This window comes from Gavialis gangeticus, unplaced genomic scaffold (genome assembly GCF_001723915.1).
Source record: "Gavialis gangeticus isolate Ggan-Ray unplaced genomic scaffold, GavGan_comp1, whole genome shotgun sequence".
NCBI classification, from domain to species: Eukaryota; Metazoa; Chordata; order Crocodylia; family Gavialidae; genus Gavialis; species Gavialis gangeticus.
The window spans coordinates 22024971-22037899 of NW_017729033.1; the positions used below are offsets into that span (position 1 = coordinate 22024971).

Consider the following 12929-nt stretch of genomic DNA (forward strand, 5'->3'; position numbering starts at 1 on the left):
TCCCATATGTACACATACCCACACCATACCTTACACCCTCCGACACACACAGCCATACCCTTTACAAACCCCACAAAAACACCCACCCACATACAGACCCCACCATACATACACGCTCCCCCCACACACTATGCAAGAGCAAAACTATTTTTGAGCTGTTATGCAATCACCTGTAACTAGACTATGGAAACGCACACAAATCAGGACAAAAATATTTTTTGAAATAAAATTAAAATATATTATAGTAGATATTTGACTTTTAGTATATGAATTGCTTTTTTTCTGGTTCCAAGATAAGTCCCTCCCCATCCCCAAAGGAGTACTTCCAGAGGCAAGGGGAGGGACTTATGGTGGCAAAGATCCAGGGTTAGGAGGCAGGACTTATAGTCCCAAGATAGTGACCAGGGGGTGGGGCACTTGTCAAGGGGTGGGGCTACCATTGTGGCCCTCGACATCTCACCAAAACTCATTAAGCGGCTGTCCAGCAAAAATCATTGCTCACCCCTGGTTTAGAGACTTTGTGTAGTGCAGCAGTAGAGTGCTGAGCAACCCAGACAGTGGCAATAGAGAAGAAATTAGAGCTTTTTTACAGTACTGGCAAGCACCCATTTTCCCCGTCTCTGGCCTTAAGTATGAGTGGAGAAGTGGAATAATTGTTTTGATTCCCCTCTAGAAAGAGAGGGAACATGTAGTCTGTTCCCAAGGCTGTGGCTGCAAAGGAGCATTTCAAGGTAGGAGTGATTCTGTTCGGAGGATGTCTTAAAGAGATTGCTACCTGTTAGAGATTGTTCACCTGCTAATGTTAACAATCCGTGAGCTTGGAGGTAAGTGGCACTGAGGGAGGGAAGTATTTGAGGTGGCAATAGGACCAAAGGGATATACGTGTGAACAGGAAGGACAGAAGGACAGGTCAATGAAATATCAAGGGGCTGAAAAAGAGGTCAGTGATGAACTCCTACTTAAGTATGGTGGAGGTCAAAGAATAAGGAATGGAATAGATCATAATGTTGAAACTAATAGGATCCCGTCATCTAGAATATTGTCTTCAGGCTTGGTCAGCCAGTCAGAATTAGCTTAGATAGAAAGTTAAGGAAGAAATAAAATAATAGATTATATATATATATATATATATAATTTATTTAAATAAAGGGCACATGTAATTCCATGCATTAGCTTACTATGTAGGACTAATGGAGCCATCCAATGAAGCTGAAAGGAAATTCATTTAAGATTTGATATGGGGAAGTATTTTTGCACAAGACATAGCTGACCAGTGAAACTCACTGCCACAAGACAGTGAGACTAAGAGCTTAATAGGGTTTTTAGAAATAAACATTTGCATGCGCACTTAGAACACTGACATCTTATTTCGTTTAATGGGAAGAAAAAATCGGCAAGCCATCTCAACAAGACATTGTTTTGCATCATAACAGCTGTTTGCTGGTGGTATTTGACAGCTGATGAGTGAATTATGAAAGTTTTCCTCCTAGATTTGGATGGGGCTCATTGGTTTAGAAGAATTCATGAAAGGAGACCAATGACTTCAAATTTTATCCCTATTGTCTTGAGACAGATAAATCTGGTAAGGATATTGTTATGTTGGTAGGCGCTGGTAACTGCCAGCACGAGTGCCTTTGATCTCTGGGCTGATCGGCTTGCTAGTTGCCTTTCATTTGGTGTCAGTGCGGGAGCAAGTGTGTGCATGTCACTTGCTTTAGTGATAGCTGAAAAAATAGATGCCTATGCCCAAATCAAACCAGTGTGATAAGGCTGGGGTAGAGCTGAACCACACTGTCTGGGGAATGCTGGGTTTGGAGCGGTGTGTGAGAAACAGAAAACAAAACAGCCAGAGTGAATCAGAAGATAGCATGGCCCTGAGATGGCAAGACAAGACCGCACTGGTAGCATGGCAGTGAGAGAGAGGGGGCACACTCTTTTGGGCACAGTGTAAACTGGAAAGAAAGATTTGGAATGGAATTTGGACTTGGTAATTTCCTTCAGCAAGAAACTGCCTCCTGCTGCTTCTCTCCTATTCATAGAATAGGACTTTTGTGTACATTTTATACATCTATTGGATTATACTAATGCAATAACTACTTCAGATAATCAAGTTCTCCAGGTAATGGGATGAGGGGGTGTGAAATTTAGGACACTGAATATTGTATACTTGCACTAAAAGGGACAAACGTTATATCAACTCTTCCCCTTGAAGGCTTGTTATCCCTCCTTTGCCTTTTGTGATAATGCCTTAAAGTTGAGGAGTCTAGGTAGGGTTGCCAACCCTCCAGGATCACCCTGGAGTCTCCAGGAATTAGATATAAATCTCCAGGACACTTCTGAGAGTCACCTGGAAGACAAATGATAGGGTATTCATTAAAATCAATATGAAATGTTGAATCTGATGTATACAGTAGTCCAGTGAGTTTTTAAAATGTAACAGCAATTTGCATTTGCCTTCCTGACGTAAAGTCTACACATCATAATTAACATCAGTATGCCATGTGATGAATCCTCCCGGAACAGATTCAAACAGAGTTGGCAGCTCTAAGTCTAGGTTTGGGCTTGTCTTGAAGTTGTAAGTAAGTGTCTCATCGTTTAAAGATTTCCTCTAAATTCTCTGCAAAAAGGCAATTCTTCCAGAGCAATTTGCAACGTTAAAGGTCAGTAATTGAAGATTGTGAGCTGAGCAACTGAGTGTCACAGGTCATGTCACAGCATAGTAGGGCTGTGCGAAACACCATCGTTTTGTTTCGATGTCCATTTCACCGTTTTGAAGGGAAAGTGTTTCGTTTCGTTGTTTAGTTTCGAACCGCTGTCCCATTTCATTTCCTTGAAACTGTTTCACTGTTTTGACGCATTTTGATGTTTTGCCCATAGGCTATAATGGGGAATCATGAAAACGCCTAAAACGTTGTCAGTTCTTGCCTGATTTCGATGAAAATTGCAGGGAGGGCTGCCAGGCTGTGCCAGACATGTAGCAGCAGCAATTTTCTCTGGTGCTGGGTGCAGCCCGTGCCCAGCACTGGTCCCAGGTAGCAAAGGCAGCCTCCTCTCATCTGGGGCGCAGATCCGGGGGCTTGCACCCCCGGGAGGGCTGGTGGGCTGTGCTGGATTCCTCTCGGGGGTGTGAGCCCCTGAATCTGCACCCTGGATGAGAGGAGGCCACCTCAGTAAGCTGGGACCGGCGCTGAAGCCAAATAAGCCCGGCTTTGAAACTCAAAACGTTTCAGAACTTTTTAAATGTTTCGAGTGCCCTCGTTTTGTTTTGAAGCTGTTTCAAGCCTTTTGTTTTGTTTTGATTTTGCTTGAAATGCATTGAAACAGCTTCGAAATGAAACGCTCAGTGAAATTTTGCATAGCCCTACAGCACAGCATGCTGTAAGATGACATGAAAACAGTTTTCTGATGGGAACACTAAAATCTCCTGGAGACATTTGAGTATGATTTTGAAAACAAAGCTAAGACAAGCACTGGTAGGACACACCCTGACAACTGAGAAGCTCTCGAGGATCGTATCCATCTCTTAAGGACTGTGATCCTGTTCGAAATGAGTGTCATTGTTTGGCAAGCCATTGTAAAACCAAAAAGTTCACCTTGGAGTTGCAGTCGCATCTTGCGATAGAACGGTATCAGCAATGACGGTGTAGCCATTTGGCACTGGAGTGGCACGGGTGACTTTACCTTATTTAATTTTGGAGAACCTCAGGAACAGGGAGTCGCACATTCTTTTATTTATTAATGTTATGGGTTACAAATAATTTAAAGAACTTGGATTTCTAAAACAGTCTTGCTAGCGAGAGCCAAATGCCCTATATCTAGGCATTGGGATCCTTAATTACCTAAATTGGAAGCACCTTGTAGTTTACATATTATCTTGACTCCTCCCCCACCCCGTACAAATTTTCCCTTCATGTTTTGGAGAGCTGAAACGAAAAGCCAATAGGTAGGTGTGTTTTGGGGCTGTGGGAACTTGTGGGCAAAACTGCAAAGCTAGAGCTGGAAAAGCTTCAGTGCATTTTTCTGGGGTCTTTTGGTAGGCGATTTGGATTTCTTATTTTTTAAACTTCTGGCTAATTAACTGCAGGACGGTGCAGCACAGTACTGTCCCCCACTGAGAGAGGGCCTGTGTGAAAAAAAACCTTTCCTTTTCCACTTTCAGGTGATTGTTGGTTTTGTATGGCATATGCCTGTCAGCTGAAGAGGCGCACTGTATTTGAAAGAAGCTGTGAGCCTTCCTGTGGTGTCCTCCCATAGCGAGTTTTGGCAGGGAGTCAGGAACACAGCACGCGGATACAAACAGCTGCTAGGTGGATTTAGCAGGCTGCCAAGCTAGTAGCAAACTTTGAGCAGTAAGGCTGGGGTTCTGGCAGGGAACTGCCAGCAACTTACACTGTAGCTTTTCTGAGGCCGGTTGTTTCTGATCCAGGGCCAAAAGCACTCGGCTTCTGGAACAAAAGCAAACTAGAACCCATTTATTCAACACAGCTCTCATACTTGCCACTGAAATGGGGTAGAAGCTGGTTCAGCTGGAAACTTGTGTAAGTTCCAAACTCCATCTGTTGCCTGATACAGTTGGAGTGATGGGGGATGACATTTTCTTCACACATTTTTATATTATTTTTTTCATTCCCACTGGCATTCCTCAAAGGACTACAAAAATGGCAGTGTTAACTTTTTTGTTGAGGTGAGATTAATAGGCCTGAACATCTAGGTACTATAAGTATATGGCAAATACTCTGGTTTTATCTCTCTTTCCTGCTGCCAGGGGTGTTCTTCCACTTTCCTGTGATGTAAGGAAGTAGCGCTGAGTACTAAGGTCTTATACTTTCCTAAATACCAATCTTGACTAATATTGATTTTTTTTAAAATCTCAAATCTAAACTGGTTTATGTTATGGCAAACTATAATGATCTGTTTACTGATCTATATTCTTTGTCAGATTTAACTCTGAAGAAGAAATATTTGTATTAACATTAAAAGGATGGTTTTATGTGTGCTACAAGTATTTTAAAATATACCAGGAGAACAAAGATGAGCAGTAAATCTTAATAACTAACACCCCTAAGGAAGCAGGATCAAGGTCAGTTCTCCTAAGTCAGAAATCTGGAAACCATTGCTAGGGAAGTGGCCAGTTTTCATTGTAATCTTATTTATTGCTTACTTTTCAGAAAAAGAACATAGCTGGTATCCACATATCCTATGACTGTTCCATGTGGTAAGAACTTGCAAACAACTTTAAGAGTAAGCAAACCTCTAAGATTATTCTAATCCTTTTAAGATAAAAATTCAAACAGGAAGGTGTGATGTGTCTCCTTTGTAACTGATGCCTTTGTTCTATGTGTATTGCATCTTTAAATTTCCAAGGAATACATATGGTTCAGCTAGTCCATTATCCTGTCTGTCAACTGCTAGTGTCCGACACTTCTGAAGCAGGTAATTGTGGAATATAAGGAAAGTTTCTTCCTACCACAATTGGGCACATTCTGAAAGATTTATAACCGTACATGGCTAAGGATTTTGAAGTTTGAATCTAATTATTACCAGTATAAATGTTTACTCCTGAATGCTATCTCCTAGCAGCGATTTACTTGTATTTAGCATATTCAGGGCTATGTATATATTTCCCTTCCCTCGATTTGATTTAGCATCTCTCTTGTCCTCTCTTGCCAGACCATGATGGTGGTCCCCATTTCTCCGCTTCACTCTGGCATCTACCTCTGTGACTCTTTTCCTAGTCTTATCGTTGAAAAAAATGTCCATGCTGACATGGACTGCTGAGGAAGTGGGGGTGCAATGGTGCAGTCCACCCCTTTGATTCCTGGTCCACCCAAAGTATAAAATCAACTGCCTAGCAGTGGCAGCAGCATTTCTATTCAGGCACCAGTGAGGGAGTCAATTGACTTATGGCTCATTGTAATCTGTGTTCTGATTCTTTCTAAACTGTATTCCACAAAGGTGTCTCCTTTTTTAATGGTCTGGATGCTCCACTAATCAAGCTAACCTTTCTTCTGCAACTCTGCTGTCTGTTAGTGGCTCTCAGTAATTTCGCTCCTATATCATAGCCCTGCAGACCTGTTTTTAGCTCTAGGTAAAAACATGCACTCAGGTATGGAAATAACTTCCAGTAAAGCACTGGATGCACTGTCAAGATGTTCAAGAAGGCTAGATTTTGTTTTTTATGAACCTGAAAAAGATATACGCTTGATTCTAATAACTTCAGGACTAAGGAAACAACATCTTTTGATGATTTTTTGCCTAGTTTGTTGTGTTTTTATAATATATGATGTAGCAAATTAATGCACATTGCAATAACGTTGTATTCGTGTTTGCTGCAATCTTAAACTAAATACAAGGTATTGTTAGAGTTGGTCAGAAACAGTCTAACACACTTTTTGTTCTGGTCAAAATTTGCCAGTTCAGTAAAACCAGAACTTTTTGCAGGGATGGCTCAGTTTCAACCAGTTCCCAGGAGAACCATGCCTGGGGATTGTAAACCTTTGTAGTTTCTTCCAGGTTTACCTGACAAGATCTTCAGGAAGCCACTTGGCAGCTGTGATTGGTAGCCTGAAAAACCCCTGTGGGTCATGGCTCCCAAGCAACCATGCTCACAGCTCTTGGCAGGCTGAGGCTCCTAAGGTTTCCACCAGAACAGCCTTTATGAGGGCCTGCAATCCCTTTTGCAGAGAATGTCAACACCTTGTGTTTGCGTTCTGAATTGCAATGAAACTCAATTTTGAGATATCAAAATCCTTTGCAAAACAACTTTTCTGTCCAGTTTTTAGCATTATTTTTTCTCATTCCAGGTCTTGTCAAAGACTTACTTCTGTTGGAAGATTTGCTTATTTAATTTACATTTAGACAGAACCTGATTTAACCATGGTGTGCTCAGTAATTGTATTGATCACTTGTCCTTCCCCCTTTGTACCCTTTCTGCTGCTTTTATTTTTCTTGTGTTGCTTAAATTGCAGACCCTTTGATGAAGGGTCTCTGTTTTTTGTGTAGGGTAGCTACCATATGTCTAGGAACAATAATTTATTTGCCTACCAGCTTTCATCCCTGAGAAGCTATTAGGGTTATGTAAAGGTTGCGTTTTCTGGTCTGCATGTAGTCTTACAGTCTTGACCTGGGAGCTTTCGGTTCACAACCTTGAGTTTTTCTTGAACACCCCCGCCCACTGTCCTGGTCAGTGAGACTAGCTGATTGACACAGGCTGCGCGCTTTAGGCTACTCCTTGATGGCGGCTCTGACCTGCAAGGCTGCTGTCTTCCTGAGAAGTCTGGCAGGTCTCCAACCCTCTCATGTAATGACACTTTGCTGACAGCAATCTGCCATCTTTTAAAAAGGCAAGAAAAGTGACCCTACCTTGTTACAGTTTTTAGCAATAGTGGGAATGTGCCTTCCATCTCTGCAGTAAATCTTCCCTCTTTGCACTGCACAGCATTCAGACCGTGTAAACACCAAGAAAAGACTTCTGCAAGAAGCCTTTAAGAAGTGGGCAACTTTATCATTCTTAATACTATAAGGGGAGGATACCAGTCATCTCTAGGACATGTAAGGAGGGTGTGTGTGTACCACTTCTGATGTGGATTACACTAAATTTGAACAGCAATGGCATTTTGGGGGGCCCACGCCTCTGGCTTGGATACATTTTTCTTGCCAACTCATTCAAGGGCATAAAGGAATAAGTGGGCTAAATCATCCTTTAGTTTATTCACAATAGCGAATCAAAGTACTAGAACTCTGGAGCATCCACGAAGGAGGACAGACTGTGGAATAGGTACCTCTAACATATTTTTGAAAATCCCAGTTCTATCTCTGAGTCATTGTCCACATATTTACTCATCTGGGTGGTTAGCAAGCAATGATCTTATCATCCGGATGGGTGTTCAGTGTCCACTTCAATAATGGTTGCAAGACAGCTTTGTTAAAGCAGGCACTGCATCCTAATGATGCTTCAGGTAAGGAATAATTCTGGTTGCATTTGTTGACTGAATCCCTGATAGAGATCTTCCATATTTTAGAAATGGAAAAGTTCCCGAGGGAGGCTCCAGAAGCTGCCTGATCTCTAATAGAATGGAGTCTAATTTGTAGAAGTGCATATGAGATATTTTATAGGAGTTTCCACCATACACAGTGTTTGGATGGATATAGGATGACTTTTAACCCTGTCTGAAGTGGTTAGAAACTGTCTGATACCATTTTTCTTAATGGCTTTATTTTGTTCAAATAGTAGAGTAAAGTCTTGCCAATGTCTAGGTTGTGATGTTCAACTTCCTCTGGGCTAGAGTGATGCTTCTGTTAAACTAGAAGGTGGATCACTTGGTTCACTTGAAAGTCACACAGGGCATTTATACACGTACCTTTGTCTGCTCCGATGTGCTGGAAATCCATTGCGTCAGAGAGGACTCAATTAAAGGAGTCTGCGGAGCATGCAAGCTGATGCGCCTGGCACTGCATCGCAGACATTTGTATAAACGGTGAAATGTGCATCAGTGCACAGAAAATGGCGGTGGTGAGCTTTTGAACTAAAACACCTTTGATGTGTTTTTATTCAAAAGTGTGCCACCACCATTTTCTCAACCAGTGTGTACAGTGGCACGTGCATGTGTACAAATACCCAAACAGCCTTAGGCAACATTTTAGAGGTGGAGTCTATTGTGAATGATAGAGGGCATGAATCTCTGCTATTTGAGCTGATTTTTATGTCTTCTAAAAAGGTGGTCTTGTAGACAGATGATATATCGAGCAGATTCTTTTCATGTCCTGCCACCATAATTATAGATTTCTCCAGTGTCAGGCATGTAATATGGCCAAGTGTATTGGCATGGCTAGGTCTTCTGTGGTGCAGACTTCCTTCAGGAGTCGTCAAACCAAGTGCTGTTCAATGGACTGAGTCACTGCAGTGATGAAAAGCCCTGTGTGTTGTCTTTTGACCTGCCGATCATAGTTCAAAGGCTGTTTAAACATGCCCAGATCAAACTATTTGTAGTAAGAGCATTCTTGCTGAGGGACCCTGTCAGACTCTCTGAATTCTCTTGCACTGGTACTGAGTCTGTAGTTGCAAGAGCATCTCAGAGAGGGGGTAACGTGGTGGTTTGGGCTAGAGACAGACATTACACATAAACTGGTTTAAGTGATCAGAAACTGCTTTAAACTTATAACAGAACAGAAGTTCAGTGCACATAAATCAGTTTCAGAATGGTTGAAACTGGTTTGAGATAAACCTGGTTGAATGTAGTATCAGACTAAACTGTTTGAGTTCAAACCGGTTTATGCGATGTCTGTCCCAGACCCTTCCCGGTTTAAGTTAAACCAGAGTCCCCCAGCATCCCGGCATGCTCTCTGGGCTGGGCTCTCTGCTCCAGCAGAGCAGGGCTGGCCCCTCCCCTCTGCTCTCCAGTTGGAGCAGGAGCAGGCAGGGACATGGAGGGGCAGGGGTCTGGCCAGACGCTGGCCCTGGAAGGGAGCAGGGAAGAAATTTGTTCTCCCACTCCCTCCCCTCTCCCACCAGCAGGACCTGCACTTCTCCATGCTGGCTGCTCCAGCGGTGGGGTATGGCCAGCCCCGGCAGTAGCCTTGGCTGAACTGGCCTGGAAGGGGTTTAATTCCCCCTTCCCTGTCCCACTGGCAGGGGCTCAAGCCAGATCTGCTGGATGCTCCCCCCTTGCTGCTGCAGTGGCAGGGCTGGGCATGGCCAGAGGCTGGCCAGCAGGCTCCCCCCCACTCCCTAAGGGGCCCTGCTGGCCGGCTTCTGGCTGTGCCCTTCCCCCCCTGCTGCAGCAGTGAAGGGGGGAGGGCTCTTGATGGGGGCAGCAGCCCCTGTCATGGGGTCAGGGAAATGAGCCCCTTCCTGGTGGGTGGGGGGGCACACTGCAGGGTGGGCAGAGCTGTGGCGGGCAGCATGCAGCAGCACAAGTGTGGGGAGGGGGTACAGCAAGACGCTGGGCAGCAGGGCCCCTTAGGTGGGGGCAGGGAGGGGGGTTATTCCCTCTCCCTCTGGCATCCAGTGGACGGGGCAGTAGGGGGTTTATTCCACTGCTTGCCCCAAGCAGGGAGCAAGTGGTGGTGGTGGCAGTTGGGGCGGGCAGACCCAGCTGCGCCCCTGACGGGGCGAAGAGGGGAATAACCGCCCTCCCCGCTCCCTCTGCCTCAGGGGCCATGCCGGCCGGTGACTTGCCATGTCCAGCCCTGCCACTGCAGCAGCAAGGGAAGAGCATCTGGCAGACCTGGCTTGGGTCCCTGCCAGTGGGACAGGGAGTGGGGCATTAAACCCCTTCCTGGCCAGTTCAGCCAAGGCTACTGCCCAGGTTGGCCACCCCCAGCTCCCAGCACAGCTTCCCTGCAGCTGAGGGCACGTTCTAGCGCCCCCCGGCTCCCGGTCTGAGCAACTGCCGGCATGTGCCTACACTTCCTCAGTCCAGAGGGAATGTCTGTGCAGTTACAAATTGGTTCAATCTAGGCAGGTTAGACTAATCGGCAAAGATTGAGTCAATTCAGGTTCCAGCTTTTTGAATGTCTGTTTCTATCCCTGGTGACGAATCAGTGCTGAGTTATCCGATGCAACTCACTGGCCCATCAGGTAGCTCTTAGTTGAGAAGCATGACTGGGAGCAGATATATAATGGAATTTATGCTTTGATTTTTACACGTCTTTGGGAAGGAGACATGTCTGCAGTCACCTTGAGAACACCCTTTCCTGTGACGATTTGACTGTTGTAGTCTTAGTTGCTCTTCTTAACTCAGCTATGATTGAGTGTAATTATTTTGAGAGAGACTAAGTGCTATATTTTGGAGTAGATGCACATATTACTAAAACACTGGAAGAGATGTATGGACTGGGTATTTATCCCTCTGTGGTTTAAAGACCATGTGGAGAGTTTCAGGAGGAAAAGATTGACATAGGGTTTCCTTACTTTTTTTTTTAACCTATTACCAAAAACAAACAAATACAAAATGAGTGAGCACTTACTTGGAACGTGTGCTTCACCAGTGAAGAAGGGGTACTTATGTCTCATTAATACAAATGGTGGTCTTAGAGGAGGGACAGATTTTGAATCCTGGAGACTTGGATTCCTTCATAATTGAACAGCTCTGGTATGGTGGAGGGAATTTTTTAGAGAACAGATGTTAAACTAAATTATTGGAACTATGCTAGACTAGTAATTCTGCTAATATACCCCCAGTAACTAAAAGAGAAGTAGAATTTAGCAGTGCTAAGAAAAGCAGATACTGCAGGGATTCACCCTGGCTCGCATGGGGAGCAAAAAGAATTGAGGTATGACATAAACACAGGTCCTACAGACACTGCTGTACAAAATAATTTGATTGTATGCAAAAAAGGTGTATGAGCACCAGACACAGAATATATGTGGACAGTCACATGAAGAACTTGTCCTTGTTGGCTTCCATCCCAACCTTTCCCTACCTAGTTTTCCTATCTGAAACTAGATTGGTTCTACAAAGCAGCAGAAGACTATATCTTTGATTTTTTTTTTTTTTTTTTATATGAAGCATTTAATATGTTTTTGGTTACAATAAGTATTAAATATTTTCCGAGTCTTTGTGGATAAATGACAGGGAAGAGTAATGCCCACACTGATTAATAAACTGTGAAAGAGTAGTTTAGGTGCTATTTGGATAGAGGCTTCTATATAAATGCAAGATCATTATTTGGTCCTAAATTAGAAACTCGTTAATTTTAGCAATAGCTTAGAGACCTTTTTCCTAAGTGATCATCTTATTTTCTTAAATGTGTTATCCTTGTCCTTTGCCGCTAGCCTTAAAACTATTTAGCTGAATTTGGAATTGTTTTTAATTAGCATAGTTGTGTGTAACCCAAGGTAATGTGATGGGGTGTTTAAAAATATATGCAGAAATAAATTAATAAAATTAACCTGTTGCTAGCTGATCCTCTGCTGACCACCATCTGTCTATTGATCATGTGATGTCTCCCAGCTGGGTGCCCAAGAGACAAACCATACAAGGATCATCATGACAACATATGGTGCTATTTACAATTTTTAGAAGAGTTCTTAGGCTGCGGTGCTAGCAATTTAAAAAAGAATGCCACAATGTTACTTGGATGTGAAGTTTTGTCTAAAGTAGCAAGCAAGTCAGCAGGAATGTTTCCCACAGAAAATTTTCAGGGGTGGGTCACTAGAAATAATTAGGTGGAGCAATTTTGGTTTTTTCCCCTTCACTTATTCTATAGTGCATTTTTGGTGCAATTTGTAATGAATTAAAATGGAGGAAAGACAGTGAGGTTACAAATTTTATTTAACATGCCTTTTAGGACCATTATGTGTTCTCACTCTCCAGGATGCAACCCAATCTGTGCGTTTTTTAACTGTTGTTAAGATCAAGGATGTGGTTATGAGAAGACTTACAATTTATAGGATACTTAAGCATTAAGGATTGAAGCACAGAACATTTCCTGGGGATTAACGACTGGCTGGGTGAGCCTCAAGCCATTAACCCCCGCCTGTCATTAATCTCCAGGAAATGCCCTGCAGTGAGGTCGTTATTGCTGCTATTACGCTGAGACTGAAAATAAGCAATGTGTTTTTCATGCAAGATGCAGCTTTATTTTGGGATGTAGGGAATTAACATCTTCTGTATTAGCTTATCACATTGCTTGAATGACTAAATCCTATGCATCTTGCTATGCTTAATGAAAGATATTATGAAGTTTTATGGGTGGAAGTAAGGGCAGAATTCAGCCTTTAATTTGGTGTACATTTTAATAAGATGAATCACTGATGTTTCACTGGCATAACTTTGAGCAGAATCTAGCCCTTTACCATGAAATGCTTACTTTACAGCAAAGCAATGTATTCGCAGTTCTAAGCATCTTGCAGCCTTTTTTTTTTTTAAATTCATTGAACAGTCCTTTTAGGTCTTCCATAAAGCAGGTGAAATGTCTCTGCTGCA

General features: G+C 43.1%; 1 protein-coding gene across 2 annotated transcripts in view; it reads left to right on the top strand.

Moving 5' to 3' along the window:
- The window catches only part of MSANTD1 (Myb/SANT DNA binding domain containing 1), a 119151-nt gene that overhangs the window by 49212 nt on the left and 57010 nt on the right, over positions 1–12929 (top strand). For both annotated transcript variants that reach the window (XM_019526576.1, XM_019526577.1), the window contains exon 3: positions 5169–5241. The gene's annotated coding sequence lies outside the window, so the exon portion shown is untranslated. The remainder of the gene's footprint in view (positions 1–5168; positions 5242–12929) is intronic.